Raw genomic sequence first — 13234 nt, forward strand, 5'->3', positions numbered from 1 at the left:
AAAAACCCATGAAATGTACACACTAAAAATGCATTTTGCCAACATATTGATGACAGAACTTGGCACTTTTGTCAACAGCCTTCTTCCTGTCTCCCAGGAGGCTGAATGCCTTTTGTGACAGAAACTGTCAACAAAAAAGTCATGTGGACACTCTGGAGGGCCCCCTGTCAACAGACAGGCTTCTGGGTCACTGGGCAGCTCTGACTGCTGTGATTCCAGTTGTCTGTTCTGTCGACAGAACAATCTGCTTTTGTGTGTGGCCCCGATCTGTTGACAGAAGTTACTGTAGGAAGATATCTTCCAACAAAACTTCTGTCAACAAATCACAGCCACAGAAGAAAGTGGATCATTGTAGTGTAGGCATAGCCCTAGAGTCTAGATGAGAAAGAACTGCAAATATTTATCTATCTACAAAAAAAACTCATGTCAAAAGGATTTCAGAAACAGCCAAGTTAGAAGATAAGAAAAAAGAACATTAGTTTCAAGAATATTGTTTAATTGGTTATGCACTTTTTCCCTTATCTCTCAGGTCGTGTAAGTTAAAATGAAAGTTATTCCAAAGAAGTTTAGACTCTCATGACTTTGTTGCTAGGTTTAAATATCTCAACATTTTCATCTTGTCCTCTGTATATCAAGTTATTGCAAACGATCCCACATGAGGCTGTCTTGGAAAATAACATGCACAGCACCTTTTCTCTTTTCATTAGAATTCAGGTTTCTGCTACGCTGAAATGCTTACACTTTTATGAGAAACTCAGAAGGAAACATTTAAAAACCATAGTTAATTAGTTCAAAGAATTATTTTTCGTTAATTAGCTCAATGCCTGAAGCATGCTAAATGAAATCCTTTGCAGAATTTCACTGCAGAAATGCAGTATAATACCATGTTAGGTAATGAGAGGAAATACATAAATAAAGGTACAAATAAATACAACAGGCTGAATAATAAACAGGGATAAAAATTATTCCATTGGTCAAAATCCAAGAATGTTTTACAAACATTTCCTGAGTGTGGCTGAAGGAACGAAAACCACATCTGCAATATGCACCAGGGAAATCCCTATGGGAAGTTTTAGCCATCTTTTTAAAATACTCCCATTCAGAATAAAATGCAATCAATTGGTTTTGTTTGCTATGATCTTGAAAACATACCAATTTAGTTAAGGAGCCAAATTCTCACTTACATGCATTAAATCCTGATATAAGTTAGAATGCTGGGACTCGCCGTAGGCTAAAATGTGTGTTTACTGAGGATTGGTAGCAAGAGTTTCCATGGGGAAGGGAAAGATGCATCTAGTTCTAGCACTTGTAGTCATTAGGTTTAACCACAAGAAATTTCTTTATCCATATCCTTCCATCCACAGCTAATGTCTGGGGGAGGTGGTGGTGGTGGGGGGAGGGGGGGGGCGGCTCTATCATCTCCACTGCAGGACTGCCAAGCCCAAAAGTTTCAAAAATTGAGTCAGGCCCTTTTCCTGCCCCCTGAGACTGGATTTAAAATAAGAGTATTTTTTGTCATCTGTTTTTTTTTGTCTTTATTTTTTTGTTTGTCTTCTGGTTTCTGACCCATTAGGGTGCCCTTACTTCATGTTACAAAGCATTATTTTTCTCTCCAACTATGAGGGTTTGAAACTTTTTTTTTACAGGCTGAGATTCTCATTCTACTTCTTGATTCCAGCAGCTGGGGGTTAAAGAAAAGCCATCGCTAACTGATAACTCCTGTTTAATCTCTCTCCCTGAACCATACCAAGACTGAGTGAGGGCAGGTTAATCAAAGGTAGACCCTCCATGGATAAAAAAGGTGGCCCTAGACCCCCTGTTAGTTTTCACGTTACAAGATGGAATATAGTAAGTGCTTCAAGCCGAGTGGAGTTTGCCAATGTGATGAACATGCCCTTTGTCCCAGGCCATGCTCTTTGATGCCTATAACTTCACAGGTGGTGGCCATAACTGTGGACATGGCTATTGTTATTTCTGCTAACATGACCTTAGCACACAAATGAAAATTTTACCAATGCTTCTTGATAAAGTTGTATGTCCCCTTCAATCTCTTGTCTGCTCAGAATTTGGCCCTAAAGGTGAAAACCAAGACCCACTGAAGTCATTGAAAGTTTTGCCACTGACTTCAATGGAGCCAGAATGTTACTGTATGAGTTCAAAATGTATAGTCCGATCTACTGGAAACAGACAATGGAAAGGTTGGGCCTGATTTTGAAAATGCTGCTAAGCATAATGCATTGATCATTCTCACTGAGCGTGATCACTCTCCTGCATCATAAATCTGTATTTGGGGGCAACTGTCTGTGATTTACAAAGTGCTGTCTAACAATATAACATTCAAGATGCAACTCAGCACATTGTACTCCATGACTCCTGGAAACTAGGCCAAAACCTGCATTTGTATTGAAGTAAAGATTTGTCTTCAGGCATGGCTACACTAGAGACTTTTCAGCAGTGCAGCTGCACGGATGCAGCTGTGGCACTGTAAGCTCAGTAACTCATTCTCAGTGGATGGGGAAGAGCTCTCCTGTCTTCGTAACCATTGCAGCCCCCACAAATGGAAGAAGCTGTCTCACCAACACAGCACTGTTCACACTGCCGCTTATGTTATCATAACTTGTGTCACTCAGGGCAGTGATTTATTCATGTTATGCCAACATATGCTGTAGTGCAGACATAGCTGTAGGTCGGGGTGGGGATCCTCTGAGATGTGGGCTGCACATGGTTTGTCATGGTTAGTCACTGGTGGGCCACCAAGTGGTTTGTTTACCTAAATGTTCACAGGAAGAAGTCCTGCAGCCCCCTCAGTCATCCTGGTTTGGTGTTCCTAACCCATGGGAGCAGCAGGAAGTGGTGGCCTGGCTTGCGCCACTTCCCATAGCTTCCAGAGGCCAGGAACAGCGAACCACGACTAATGAAAAACTGCAGTGGCCATGTCTGCAGCCGCTCAAGTAAACAAACCATTTAGTGACCTGCCAGCGGCTTTCCCGGACAAGCCTCATCCAGCCAGCACCCTAGAGATTCAACATACTGAAACTGACTTGGCAAAGTGCAATCTCAAGCCACAGTTCTCAAGTACAGAAGTTAAATCTATACAAAATGTATTCAAATCCCTCCTCTGAATCTGGAAGAAAGAAGATTTTAGTTGACATCTGTTTCCATTCCCAGTGGAATGGCTTAACCAAAAGACTCAAAAAGTCATTCTTGTTGGCTCAGTGAAAATTCACCTGACTATATAAGCATCAACAGGGGAGAATGACAGCTAAGCATCCCAAAACATGATAGCCTGGTGGCTTCACTGAGTGTTCCTGGGGTAAATATTTTAACGGTACACCAAATGTAGTATTTTCTATTTTGTTTTTTTTTTCAGATAGCTAGCCAAACCACAAAAAAAAAAAAAATCACTAATCTCTAGGTGGCAACAATGTCTAAAAAATTGCATCAGATATGCAAACTGCATATTATACAGGATATTTAACATTTTTGAATGCGAATCCTAGATGCCTCTCAGATTGAGCTTCCCTCAAAAGTAAGACGGATGCTTTTATGAAACGGTTTATAAGGAGTTATAGCAAAACAAAACAATAAAACCTTTCTTTCTAGTGATGCTTACTTATATATGTTGTTGAATAATGTGTTAAACGCTTGATTGCCGCTCTGTAATTGTCTTTTTTATGGATGATGTATTTTCTCTGATGCATACAAATGTATTAGTACATGGAAAGAGCCTTCCAAAACCAAAAAAGGTGCAAGATTATACTATTATTCTGCTACACTAATACATTGTTCCTTTAAAGGAAAGCTTTTAAAAACTATTTTCTGGTTCGTAATAAAGAAGAAGGTCATGGACTAAATTGAGATAATACCATATTTTAATGTCAAACACAGAGGGGTAATATTTGCAAGTTGTAGGAGGTTATGCATTTACAGTAAATCCCCCTGATGGAAGATAAGAGCATTACCTAGGATGACCGGTATCAAAATCTGGGATTATTACATTCTATCCTAAAGTTCTATGTTGTCTATTGAAAGAATATTGTGTTTTGTAACATTAGTGACTGTTTTCCCCCTTTTGCATCTTAAAGTTTTCTCTGTTTTTCAGCAGGGACCAGATCAGTTAGTACAGCAGGATTTTACATTTATATATATATGCAAAACAACCACCAGCCATAAATTGGGCAGGCCAGTCCTGAAATACAGCGTTCAAGTCCCTGATTTCAATCCTGATTTCCTGTGGTGCTGCTCCACACCTACTTGAGGCTCTTCTTGTTGGGGATGGGGGTCTGAGGTGGTCTTGTTCTGCCAACTGCTCCTCTTCTCCAGCTGAGACCCCACCCCAGACCAGATGCCAAAACTGAGCAGTACTGGGAGCCTGGCACTTGTGGGGAGGCACAAACCCTCCACCTTGCATGGAATGAGGAAGATCAGGGTGGAGCCTCATGCGAGGATGGGGTTGGGGGCCCCTCAGGAAAGAGGAGGTGTGAGGGACAGAGGGTAGAGTCCCTGCATGCTTTTGCCATTTGAAAAGACAGTCACCCTAGCGAGAGTTTTCTGAACCAGGGGAGGTCAATATTGTACCTATCTCATAGAGCTAGAAGTGACTGCCAGAGGTCATCCAGTCCAGTCCTCTCAGCAGAGCCTATCACAATCCCTGAGAGATTTTTTTAAAAACTGGCTGCCTGAAGTCCCTAAATAGCCCCTTTAAGGCTTGAACTCACCACACTGGGTTCAGTGGGACAATACTCAAATCATTGAGATTACCTTCCCTGCCACCTAGCCCATTACCAACACTTGTGCTGCTTATTGAGCTTTTAGAAGACATTTAGGGGTACATTAGCAATAACAGCACAGAACACTGAGAGCTGGGACTGGTGGCTATAAATAAACTTTATAGAACAGTGGGAAAGTTGGTCACACCCATGATAAATGGACATCTGTCTAACTAAACTCATGCCAGATCATGGATGTTGCTGGAGTGCCAGACTAGAGAGGTTCAACCCGTAACAAAGAATATCTCTGTTTTTCTGCAGGTACATGACTGACAGATTCTAGCAGTGGCAGATGGCAAACCGACTAATTTTACAGCCTGGATTACTTTTTCCCCTCTTTGAAATAAAAAGGCTGTGCTCCCTAGTGAGTATCATTTACATTTTGCAGTTAGCCTTCAAATAAAGGACTGATAAATTCAATCTCTGAATACATTCAGACTTTGCAAAATTAAAAGCTAGTGTTTTGAATTAATCAGAGCCTAGTATTATATTTAGTAATCTTAAAAAGTCATTATCACACACAGCCAATTTTAAAAGAAAACTACTGGAGGCAAATGACACATGCCTTTTCTGCATTTCATTTCTCTTCCAATAGGAGGTATAGGAACTGGTGTGGGCCAGACCATCATTTCCTACTGCTCCCACTGGGTATGAACGCTGGACTGCAGGCATTGGAAGCTGAGGGGCTCTGTCCCTGTAGATGCTCACATTAACAGTCTGGCAGCCCACCAGGGGCTAACCCTGATGAACTGCATGCAGCCTGCAGGTCAGAATTTCTTTAAAACCTTTAGAAATGGGAATTCCACAACCCCCTTGAAATCCTATTCCAGGGCTTAACTACCCATAGAGACTGACTTTTTCCCTAATACTGTATTTAAATCTCTCTTACTGCAGACTCAGCCAACTTCATAATTTTTCTATGACCACTAGATATGGATCCTGGCAAAGTGAGAGGTAAACTATGCCATTACGGCATTTAGCCTTACCCTTCTGTGTTCTCAGGGCCATCCTTAGGATTTATGGTGCTCTATGCAGTACTATTAAAGTGGTGCCTTTATGCCCACCTGAATTGTTTTTAGCAACACAAACATAAGCTTACGGAAATGGAAAACTTGCCACATGCACTCTATTAAAAACAGTTTAAACAAATGAAACACTTTATAATTCTGATGGAGTATGGTTGTGTAACTCACCTAGATGTGGGTCAGTGTCCCATATAGCGGCACCTAGACCACTTAACACAAAGACAAGCATGAGTTGCCTCTGCAGCCTCAGCTATGAGACAGGGCACTCTTAGCTTAAAATATACAGGCTCATGCACTAAGCTCCAGAGGTCCCAGGTTTGAGCCCCCCCTGTGGACAGTTAGGATTGCCCTAAGGAAGGAGCACTACTTACAGCAGAAAGGGATCTAGGGGATTATAGTGGGCCACATGCTAAATATGAGTCAACAGTGTGATGCTGTTGCAAAAAAAGCAAATGTGATTCTGGGATGCCTTAACAGGTGTGCTGTGAACAAGACAGGAGAAGTCATTCTTCTGCTCTACTCTGTGCTGGTTAGGCCGCAGCTGGAGTATTGTGCCCAGTTCTGGGCACTGCACTTCAAAAAAAGATGTGGAGAAACTAGAGAGGGTCCAGAAAAGAGCAACAAGAATGATTAAAGGTCTAGAGAATATGTGACCTTTGAAAGAATTGGGCTTGTTTAGTTTGGAAAAGAAAAGATTGACGGGTGACATGATAGCAGTTTTCAGGTATCTAAAAGGGAGTCATAAGGAGAAAACTTGTTCTTCTTGGCCTCTGAGGATAGAACAAGAGGCAACAGGCTTAAACTGCAGCAAGGGAGGTTTAGGTTGGACATTAGGAAAAAGTTCCTAACTGTCAGGGCAGTCAAACAGTGGAATAAATTGCCAGCGGAGGTTGTGGAATCTCCATTGCTGGAGATATTTAAGAACAGGTTAGATAGACATCTATCAGGGATGCTTTAGATAGTACTTGGTCCTGCCATTGGGGCAGGGGGCTGGACTCAATGGCCTCTCGAGGTCCCTTCCAGTCCTAGTGTTCTATGATTCTATGACTACAGAAAAATTTTAATTTTTGACAAAATGATGCACATAGTATACTTTTAAATTTGTCAATATAACATTTTATCAGAAATTAGTATGAAGTGAGTGGGGAAGAGAGACAGTGTGGAGCAGGGAAACAGTGAGTGGGCGGGGGGCAGAAGTGGCAGTGAGTGGGGACCAGGGGGAACAAAAAGAGGGAGCTGCGGGTGTCAGGGATGGAAGGCAGTGAGTGGAGGGCACGGATTGTGGAACAGGACCAGGGGGCAGGGGAGAATGAGCTGGGCAATTTGTGGCTAGGCAGGGGAGCTAGTGAGTGGAGAACATGGAAAGGCAGGCAGGGCAGGGAAATAGGAGGAAAATGGAGGGCGGGGAGGTGGTGAGGCCAGGGGAAGGAGAGGCAGTAAAGGGAACAGGAGGAAAGGCAGCAGTGAATGGAGCATGAGCAGGGTGGGGGAATTGTTTGTTCCAACAAACACATGGGGCAGGCCATACACACTTGGGCAGCTTGGACTGCCTGCTGGGGAGCCGGAGTCCCTTCCTTGGCATGCGGCCAGCACACCCGACCCCCATAAGGTGGGGGCCTCCTGCACTCAGTGTGGGATGGGGGCAATCAGGGGCATGGCTGGGGAAAGTGAGGACTCCACTTTGCAGAGCGAGGGGGTGGGCGGGGTTACTCCTCCAACTCCTATCCAGTGTGTTGCTGTAAAGGATCATGCCCTCTGCTGTGGGAATTACAGCCAGTCAGCACAGAGTGTACTTCTAGCTGGTAGCTGCAAAATACAGCCAGGTTCCAGCAGCTCCCCACCTCCCCGCCCTGAACCCTCTCCACCAACCTTGCTTCCCCCTCACACCCTACTACAGCAAAAGGATACCAACTGGGGCTGGGGCTGCCTAAAAAGTCCATCAGTGGTTCTTGCAGTGGTTCTCACTCCCTAAACAAGTAACACACACACTTGAAGTGGCATCAGAGGTGCTGGGGAGAGATTCCTCACATTACACAGGTAGTTCTTGGGCCCTGGCCCTGCCCTGCTCTTCTCAGAGTGCCCAGCAAACACATTCAGTGAGGTACACATTGCTGCTGCCCCTCTGAGCCAGCCATCAGCTACGTGTGGTGCCCGAGGTAATTGTAGTGCCCTACGTGGTTGTGTGTACTTCGCATATGGGTAAGGACGGCCCCGTATGGTCTAGACCCACAGCAGAGAAGAATTTTATGCACATCTTTCTTAAGGGGGTTGTTGCTGAAACACTTCATGGGAAAAGTGTGTTAACAATGAATTTAGAGGCAGTAAGGGAGACTGCTCTGATTTATGTAGTTCTTCCACAGTCACTATCCCATAGCAAAAAGAACCACTGTGACTCTCCTAGGAAAAAGGGTGGAAATGGCTGATGGGCCTCACAGTAGGATTATTGGCCGCTGCCGTGCTCAGACTTGTTATGTGATCAGGCAGGTCTGGTGGGTCATCAGAGAGGGACAAGAACAGCCACTGCTATATAGATGCATATTGTACTTACTGAACAACAAGAAGTCGTGTGCCACCTTATAGACTAACAGATATTTTGGAGCATAAGCTTTCGTTGGTAAAGACCCGCTTCATCAGATGCACTGATTAAGGGTGAGTAGGATTTCAGATGCTTGGTCAGCACAATGGAAGGAGTGTGGGGTTTACCCTATCTTCATTAGATACATAAGGCAGCAGGAGGAAGCCTATTTAGATGATCCTGCCATTTTCTGAAATAAGCATGATAAGTAGAGCTGAGCCCAAGCCAAACCCTCTGATGCATCTGATGCAGCGGGTCTTTGTCCATGAAAGCTTATGCTCCAAATTATGTTAGTCTACCAGGTGCCACAAGACTTCTTGTTGTTTTCGAAGCTACAGACTAACACGGCTGCCTCTCTGATATTGTACTTGCTGTATTTCTCACTGCAGAGCTAGCATTACTGGAATATAGGGCTACTTCAGACATTTGGAATCACTCTTCAGAGACATGGGGAGAACCCATCTGCCTTTCTCCTGCATACTTAACCAAGGCCTGACCTGGAGCTAGATGCTAGGTTAAGGTCAAAGAGAGAATTCCAAGTTACACCTGCAGTCATGGCTTTGAATTCTGAACCTTCCCAAATTTAATCTTTTCTGTTTTGGCCCGTTGTAATGATTTGTACATATCTTAGCCACATCTACACAGCACTTTCCTTCCGGAAGGGTAATGCAAATGAGCGAGATTGAAAATGCAAATGAAGTGTGGATTTCCATACCCCACACCTCATCTGCATATTCTTGCAAGATTGTGCTTCCAGAAGAGTCTTTTCTGGAAGCAAAACCAGCTGTGTAGATGGGGTTCCTTTGGGGAAAAAACCCATTTTTGAGAGAACCCGTCTTCCACATTCATTTCAGGAAGAAGGGTTCTTTGGAACATGGTTTTTTCCCTGAAGGAACCCCGTCTACATGGCTGTTTTTTGCTTCTAGGAACGGCTCTATCGGAAGCATAATTGCACAAGAATATGCAAATCAGGAAAGAGATATGTAAATCTATTGTTCATTTGCATTTTCAATCTCGCTAATTTGCTGGATAGATGTGGTCCTTCTGTCAGGGCTTGCATTTGCATTTAGGCCATGGATCTGCCATGGATCTGCCTCATCACAAAAAAAATTTTGCATTTTTAAATCCACCCAACCTTCAGAGAAGATCAGCTCAGAGGGTTTGGCTTGGGCTCAGCTCTACTTATAATGCTTATGTCGGAAAATAGCAGGCTCATCTAAATAGGCTTCCTCCTGCTGCCTTATGTATCTAATGAAGATGGGTAAACCCCACACTCCTTCCATTGTGCTGACCAAGCTTCTGAAATGCTATTCACTCTTAATTTTAACAATCAGCTGCTTCCCACCGCTGATAAACACCTGTCCAAAGGGTGACTGAAGAGGGCCTGGTGATTTCTAATTTGATAATACTAAAGAGCTACCCATGCCAGCAATTACCGGCAGCTGTCAAAGGGCTGATATCAAGCCCTGGCAACACACACATCAGCTAATGATATTCTTGTCATATTATTCCATCAGAATGTATATGATATGAAACATCCCATACAGAAGGAAGAACAAAGCATCACGTTTCAAATTGTTAAATGCATTTCATAAACCGATGGAACACGATCTCCTGTCCACTCTCACTAGAACTGAGTTATTGCAAACCCGCTGATTATAGCGGTTCAGCATTGATTTTATGCCTCGCTATGCAATGTATTTCTCTCAAAAGGGAAAAAAAGTGTCAGAATGTGTTGTATTGATGACACTCTTGTGATTAAAACATGCCAATTTTTATTTTGCTGAAAATTTTACTTGATCCTCAGTCCCAGAAATAGTCATCAGAGAATGTTTAAAACAAAATGTACTCTGGCATAAAATGAAATTATCATTACAATGGAAACTCTACACTGACACTTAGAAAATAATTTTTCCACGCTCACAAATGTCTCTTTTTTTTTTTTAATCGATTCATGAGTGATTTATATCAAAACTAAGTTATGGACTCTTAAATCTTTTACTCTTTTAATAATTCATTTCCAGAGACAAGCTGAGAACTTATGCTTCATTAGATGTATTTGTTCTTGGTTTTAAACATGCTTATTGTGGCAGATATGGCAATTTCCTGAACATCTTTGGGCAGGCTGACTATACTAATTTTATGTATCATTGTGAGCCAGGGATTAGATGTAATTCCATGAAGGAGAATGACCCCAGCCCTTAAGGGACTAAGAAATGTTACTTTATTTCCACTAAAGACCACCCAGGGTTACTGTATAATTAAAGATGGCATGAAAATTTGATCATTTTAACAATCTGTGTCCCACCAGCCAAGGTGTTCAGAAAGGTTACTCAGATATGACCTGTTTATTGGTTTTCAGTGGACACTACATTAAGACCAAACAAGAATATTTCACCTTCATACATCCTGCTGATTTAAGAAGTTTAACTTAATTATCATATGGGCTACTAACTCTAAAACGGTAAAACTCTTACAATTCATCTGCAAATTCGAAGCCCACTGCTCAGGCTTAAACAAAGACTGCAAATGGCTGGCTAAATACAAAAGCAGCTTCCCCTCCCTCGGTGTTCACACCTCCAGATCAACTGCTGATAGTAAGCCTCACCCTAGCTGACTGAGCTAACCTTGTTATCCCCACCCTTGCTCTGGCTTATTTATACCTGGCCCTGCAGATTTCCAAGACCAGCATCTGATGAAGTGAGTCTGTGCTCATGAAAGCTCATGCTCAAAATTTTTCTGTTAGTCTGTGAGGTGCCACAGGACCCTTCATTGCTGTTACAGAGCCAGACTAACACGGCTACCCCTCGGATACTTAACTCTAAAATGGACTTTGACATCACACATTTAAGCTGGGTTTCTAAAAGATTTCTTTTATACACATACTAAGGCAGTTATACTCAGATGGAGTCTCAGGAGATGCAAGCAGCTCTGATGTGATTCCTGAGGCTCTTTGTAGCATATGATATTAAAACACTTTTACTATGGTATTAACCAATTGTAAAATATTTGGGAAATTTTTGGGAAGAAGGGGCCTCCAGAAGAAGGACTTCCTTCCAGAAGCTCCCCCGGGAGCCACGCTTCTACATGGCATTTTGGAGTCTGGAAGAATGGTCTTCTGGGCTCCAAATCACATGACGTTATGCTAATGAGGCATAGGGAATTTGCATCTGTGCCTCATTAGCATCTTTTGCTCCATGTATTAGAATGCCAATTCCAAAGGAAGTGGCCTGTGTAGAAACGGTCTGTCTTTGGCGAGAGATCTAAAGTACAACTTGACGTGAGATATGTGACTGGTCTCTTGGGACTGGGTATTTTAAAATCTTTGGTGTATAACTGTCAGTAAGGTCAGCTTGAGTGGGTGTCAAGATAGAATGAAACATCCAAAGAGACTGTCTGTAAGTCCATGGTAAGACTGTTTTACAGGGCTTCAAGTGTTCACATTTGTTACTAGGTTGGTAAAATATAATTGCAGAACATACAACCTGTTTGGGGTCTCTGCCCTGCTTCTTGAGAGTCTGTCCTGAGGCTGGCACACATGATCATGAATGACGGCTGACAGCTAAATGATAGTTTTCAACCTGTGAAAGCTTGCCTTTTTTGGTCTCCTCAAGATGGTAAAAACTAAAATATTTCACTTTGTTGTGAAGAAGTGGAAATGTAATTTTTTTTTTTTTTTGCTGGCAGTGTGACTCGGATTATATTTTAATCCTTCCAGTGCCAAGCTTTGCTCAGAATTGATGTGCCTTCAAATGGGACTGTTATTAAACCACATTCACAACCACTGAGCATGATAACTTGCCTTAGCCATATCACATGGCAGCATGTATTTGGAAGTCTCTTGAATTTATGAAGTGCAGTGTTGTACCATCTCAAGATTGAATCTTTTGGGGAAAACACTGGCCATATTTTTAAAACTGGGTGACTAAAATTATATACAAGGCCAGTGGACCAAACTTGTCTGCAGGATGGAATGACTAAAACCGATGGAGTTGTGTGATTGGAGGAGGGTTTGAACTTATGACCTTAGGGGCTAACGCCACGTGCTCTACTGCATGAGCTAAAAGCTAGTAGTCCCTTAGCTAAGTCTTAAAGCAGAGACTTCACAATCCCTTGTCTTAGTGCCTCTGGAGTTACTCATATAACTAGCTGCATTAGAAAGGGTCCAGCAGACGACAACCAAAATGACTGGGGGATGAAGCACATGACTTACAAGGAGAGGCTGGGGAATTTGGGCTTATTTAGTTTGCAGAAGGGAAGAGTGAGGGATGATTTGATATCAGCCTTCAACTTCTGGAAGTGGGGTTCTAAAGATGATGGATAGAGGCTACTCTCAGTAGCGATGGATGGCAGCACAAGGAGCAATGGTCTCAAGTTACAGAGGGAGAGGTGTAGGTTGGATATTAGGAAAAAACTATTTCACCAGGAGTGGTGAAGCACTGGAATGTGTTACCTAGAGAGGTTGTGGTATCTCCAGCCCTAGAGGTTTTTAAGTCCCATGTTGACAAAGCCCTGGCTTGTATGATTTAGTTAGGGTTGATCCTGCTTTGGGCAGGGTGCTGGACTTGATGGCCTCCCGAGGTCTCTTCCCGTCCAAAGATTCTATTCTTCTATGAATTAAGCACCGAAGAAGTGGCCTGATCTACACCAACTCCCATTGCAGCTGCGGGGCATGTAAAAATCAGGCCACTTATTTATGTGCCAAGTTGTGGATTTATGCGACTAAGTACAGGTGCCTAAGTTTGAAAATACATGTGTCTGTTCTGGAAATTGTAGCGAAAGGTATGAGAACTGAAGAACTTTTGGAGAGAAGATCAGATATTTAATTCATGTTATATAAAGGTAATATTGGATATAAAATTTTT

The 13234-nt window shown here is 42.7% G+C and overlaps 1 protein-coding gene across 1 annotated transcript in view; it reads right to left on the reverse strand.

Moving 5' to 3' along the window:
* Positions 1-13234, reverse strand: part of FSTL4 (follistatin like 4) — a 490670-nt gene that overhangs the window by 44631 nt on the left and 432805 nt on the right. The window lies entirely within an intron of this gene.

This window comes from Carettochelys insculpta, chromosome 15 (assembly GCF_033958435.1).
Source record: "Carettochelys insculpta isolate YL-2023 chromosome 15, ASM3395843v1, whole genome shotgun sequence".
Taxonomy (NCBI): Eukaryota; Metazoa; Chordata; order Testudines; family Carettochelyidae; genus Carettochelys; species Carettochelys insculpta.